Source organism: Apis dorsata, unplaced genomic scaffold, assembly GCF_000469605.1.
Source record: "Apis dorsata unplaced genomic scaffold, Apis dorsata 1.3 scaffold_52, whole genome shotgun sequence".
NCBI classification, from domain to species: domain Eukaryota; kingdom Metazoa; phylum Arthropoda; class Insecta; order Hymenoptera; family Apidae; genus Apis; species Apis dorsata.
Genome location: NW_006263353.1, coordinates 1,756,825 through 1,762,596, shown reverse-complemented (window position 1 = coordinate 1,762,596; position 5,772 = coordinate 1,756,825).

Sequence of the window (5,772 nt, the reverse complement as noted above, 5' to 3'; positions counted from 1 at the left end):
TTTTTTTTTTTTTTTTTTTTTTTTACATGTATGGTGCACACTGAAGAAGAGCTTTAAAGTAGTCTTTTCTAAGATTTTTGTTTTGACGAGTTGATTATATTATACATCAACATGGTTTCCATCCCTCTTTCTTCGGAATTCAACGAAAAACGAGAGTTTTCTCGGGTCATTTAATTCCCACGAGGAACGCGTCATAATGGTCTTTGCGCCACACCTGCTTAATATATGATCTTGGAAAAAGATGTTCGTTTACAGCTCCTCATTTTTCATTCTCATTTGAGCTTATACGTTCATTGAATGGCTTTTGAATATTAGGTACTCATTATGAGAAGTTGGGATCATTTTAAAGATAAAATTTTAAAGGTAATAAAATCTTCAAACACATATGTGTTGACTTTATTAATTTTACAGGTGGAATTTTAGTTTTGGTTCTAATATTTTTTGAATGTGAATTTTATGAAAAGAAAAACCATTAATTAAGTCTGAATAACTCTGGCAATAGGTTATTTCAACAAGAGCTCATCAATTCTTTATTCCAGTAGTTCTCAACCTATCTCACAATAAAATTGTATTAATTTATAAAATATTTTCTTAGAATGCGAATACATTCACAAGATTAAGACTCTCGAGAATTACTCTCAATATATCGTTCAATGTACAACTTTACAGAAGAAAATCTCAAAAACATTATTTCTTATTAATCATAAAATATCCAAAATCATTCTTAAAACTTAATACTCGATAATCAATTCGATTCCAATTCGGTTCCAAAGACAAGATATTTTATGGGGTTCCATTTGAAAATGTTCGAGGCAAAGCTCCTCTCTCACCGTTTACAATCGTTGCATGCAACGTGTACAAAAGGCAAAGAGACGCCAGCTCGAGCAAAGTCTGTCTACTACAATGGCGGTTGATTTTTTGCGGCATTGATCGCGCGGATTCCCGTCGGTAATCCCCCGTTCCTTGGCCGGTTGGTAATGAAGGCTCGCTTCTCAGAGGGTTGCTGCCTCCTTTTTGCCGACCGCGTGGGCATGAAGATGTAACCCAGCGCCGCAATAACGAAGGCGAATCGCGATACTCGGACAGATAGGTCTATGGTGATGAATGCTAGCAAGCCTGCAGCATGCCGCGCTATCAATGGGCATCTCTGCTGGCTACCTTCGTCCCGATTGCAAGTCATTGCTTCGACTGTAGGTAGACTTCTCTCTGTCGTGTATTTTATAAAGGCCAAACCATGGGATTCGATGAAAAAATTTATTGGAATTATTTATTTTGAAAAATATTTATTTATTCATATTATTTAAGTAATCATCGAAATACTTTTGAAACGTAATTTTTGGAGTATAATTTATAGCTCGTTATAGGTAATTTTGTCTTTATATTGATGTTAATGGATGATGGCCATTTTGATTTTGTCCTTGTTAATCTATATGCGAATGAAATTATTCGTAAATGGTTATAAGATATATTATAGGATTGATGAATATGGATTTACATATATTTGCATAAAATGTCTGTAAATATAATGTAATAGATCAGTTTTAAGAGAATATTATGCAACTTCCGAGAACATGGTTGAAACGATGCGTTTAAGGTGTGGCTGGAGGATAATAAACGTGTCTCTGTTAAATGGAATAACTTGGATTGAAATTCAGGAACTAGGTACACAGAGACTTAATGTGGTAGATATTAAGCGGTTTTTTGAGAGGTTCAGGTTAGATCATGATTGTTGCAAGAAGGATTTTAGAAGGATATGTTGAGTGTAATTGAGGTGATCAGTGAAGAGGATTGGTTGATATCTCTTGTTGGGCATTTTAGTAGAATCGTTTAAGTTATGAGGAAGATTCTAAAGGATATGATGACTCTGTTTGAGAAGAATGGGAATATCTTTGATATATCTTCGACTTGGTCCTTTTCAAGATCTGTTACGATTATGATGCTATGATCATAGACCATTTTATGGGTCTATGAATATGGTCCCAAGGTTTAATGACTTCAGAGTTCCAAGATTTCACTCTATAACACTGTAGATATACGAAAACATCTTACAAAATGAATCTATGAAAGTATTTTTTTTAACTTCTTTTGACCAACTTTTATAATTTTCAAATAACTTTTTCTCTCTATATAAGGAAAATTTGAAGAATTTATAATAAATAATATGATTTATTTTAACAATTAGTGGCACTATTTTCAAATTAACTAACTAAATTAACTAATGATAATGTAATTATATTGAAATAAATAATTTTTAAAAATCATTGACAATAAAAAGCACTTTCGTAGGTTGAAAACTAGCTAGATTTAGATAGAATCAATTTATAGAAAATTTGTTTATTACAGATTGAGCAAGTTTCAAACATTACTTTCGCTTTGTATTTTTATTGCAATTTAATTTTTGCAAAAAGTAATAAAATCAAAAGCATTAACTTCCATTCTATTCTCGTATAAATGTATACATTTTACGTATAACTTAAAAATGTACTTATTACGAAAGTTAGAAAGTGTCCGGAATAGTATTCGCTCCACGAACGATAATTAGTATCCAGTTGAGGCGTGATCGCAACATGCGATCGTTCTCTCCTTTGCCGATACACTGTTCGAATGAATTAATATTAAATCTAAAAATAGAGGTTAGTATTGGCAGAATATTTTCGAATCCCACAAAAGTATTGCACGTAAAAATATTTTTTGGAATATTCACACTTGTCTGTTACTTTCTTACAATTCAAAACTGATTGTAAATATTCCAAAAAATGCAACTCAACAGTCGATTGCTTTTGCACGCTACCCATTGCTTTCTTAAAAAATCCATAAAATAGACAAAAAATACTCGTTTGACGCGACCACGCACCATATTGTCAAAACATATTGTAAATATCACTAACCGCGCATGCGTATCAAATTCACAGCGATAACCGCGCCTCTAGCAGCGAAAAAGTGAAAGCCGCATCTTGATTCATTCACGGAGATAGATTATCGATCATCAGCGTGAAAATTGAAATTCTATCCGTGCATAGGAATAACTTGAAAAATTCACATCTCGTAAACAAATGCATCGATTGAGACGTTGCTAGGCTCAATGGAACGAAAAGCTAAAATGACGATGTATTCTCGGCAACGTACCTTTTTCACAATAATAAATATTCTCCAGTATCTTCGAAACTCTCTAACTCGACATATACGTGTATCGAGAGTAAAGTTTCACTAGAGGTAGAGGCTTCAACTACTTGGCGTTGAGATTCTACCGAGTTTCCTGACCAAGTCTCGATGCCACGGCGGCAGTCACGCCCCGCGGCTTTAAACTGTTGGTAGACGTGGGAGCGGTTTGTTTTAGACACGGGTCTAATGCGCTGGCAAACCTGTAATCATCGACGGTAACGAATGGGTGGGATCGAATATATCACGGCAAACGAAACGGAATCGGACTGGCAGGGACGCTGCGTTCCATCCATTGGTACCTTTCGCCTCTGGCTAATAGTTTCTGCGCCTTTATCGCGCGTGAACATCGCGATTTAACGCTTGTCCAATGGAAATCGGGTCATTTTTTATTCCTCCGTTGTGTCGTCATGGTTTCGAATCTCTTTTCGTGGTTTTTTATTAAGCTTAAGCGATCGAATCGAGTTTTGATGGTCTTTATATATACGTAGAAATGCAGGAGAATAAAAATTTAGGGAATTTAGGGAATTTTAATCTAGTGATATTTGTTTTTTTTTTCTTTGATCTTCTTTATCTCTTGAAATAACGTTGAAGGAGAGATAGTTGCATAATAAGAATATTTTAGGGAATTTTGGGGAATTTTAATATAGTGATATTTACTTTTCTTTATTTTTTTTTCGTTGGTTTCTTATATTTGTTTTATGATGCTTATTATATTATTACATATTATTCCTTTAAATTTGAGTTGGATTTGCGTCAAACTATCCAATTTTAAATTATGGAAACATAGAATTAAAATTAAATAATTTAATCCATGTCCTCTTGGATCATATATAACCCAACAATTCTAATTAAAAATTTATAAAATGAACTAGTTGATATAATATCAAATAATAAATTAACTTCTACCGACTAATTTAAAATACTATTATAATTTCCTTTATTCCAACAATGAAACTATAACATCTAATAATCTATAGTCAAATTTAATGTTAATATATTTTTTAGATCTATTCAATATAAATTACGACCTACGTTTTAATTGTCAGAATTTTCAATTTTCATTTTTAAACATATATATATATATGCGATATCTACTTTATTTAATAATCTGTAAAAATGGTCAATAATTTTGTCCCTATTAAGATAAGATAATTTATGCATGGTTGAACACAGGCCGGGGGCATTAGAAAATTAATTAGATATTAGCGGATAGAAAATGTTAGGAGAACCGATTAGGTACCAAGGATTCTTGGTGGACGTTAGCCGTAAATATTGGAATACTTGACTAGAAATATTAGAGAGATTAATTAGATCTCGTTTGAGTCCATGAATTAATTAGGCATTACCTGGGAATGTTGTTTAGCTTTGAAAGTGATCCTTTATCACTTAGTTAAACGCATAATTCAATGAATATAGAATTTCCGGTGAAAATGAATATAATCTTATACAAAACAAAATATATATGTATATAATCATTAATTTATAGTAGTATATATTTTTATATATTATTATAGTAGTATATAGTTACTTTTTTTAATTCTCTGTCAATTTATATTGCGTATTAATAAAATTCTTTTTATGAGTTAATTTAATAACATATTATTTTGTGAATTAAAGAGAACGGTATTATTATTATTCCAAGAAAAGTTATTATAATATATATATATATTTTTTATTTTCACATTCATACAATTCAATAAAATTCAATAATATATATTCTGATCATTATTACAGATGTGTCGTGTATAAAATTTAAAAATTTATTCAACAATTAAATTGTTAAATTTCATCTGGCAAGTTTAAACATATCATGTTTCCAATCATTTAATCTTCAAACGAAATTCTTTCGTCCAAATCTTGCAACAAATTCCTTGAATCGAATTTTCGTATCAATATTTATCTTTTTTGAAGTAAATAGAATAGAATTCAATAATTCTTATCGAATAATTAAAATAATAGTACCTTTTCTAAAAGATAAATATCTTTAATGATAGATTGCTACTTTGTAACACATTTTGCACGAGTTGCACAGTTGAAATAATAGACTTTTTATCTCCATTAAATGGTATTATTTTCTGTTTTATTCTGTTTCCAACAATTTGAAATAAAATTTCACTTTATTCACCAAACGATATAATCTAATATTAGGGAAGGGGAATAAGAAAAATGGGAAAGAAGGAGTGTGAGGACTCTAAAAGGGGCCAGCCAGAGGATAGTAATTTGCCGTTATGAATAGCACGAATTATACATCCCGGCTACTTTGTGGCTTTCCTCTCTCAGAGGTTTGGCTCCAAAACGATCGTGCTATTTATTAATAGATTTCTCTAAACCTTCTTTCTCTGCCAATTTTTTTCTTTGTATATATCACACTGTAATAAAGAGTTTAATCTAATTTATTAAATTTAATTTATAAAATACATAATACATAGAAAAAACAAGTGCACATTAGTGAATATAATTGCTACAAAAACTATTACAATAATACTTTTCCCAGTCAGATACATACATCCTTTCAATATCAAAGAAAAATATCTTCCACCCACCCAGTAGGGAGCACTAATCGTAAAATCATCTCCTCGAAAAAAATGCCACGTTTTCTCCCCATCCACC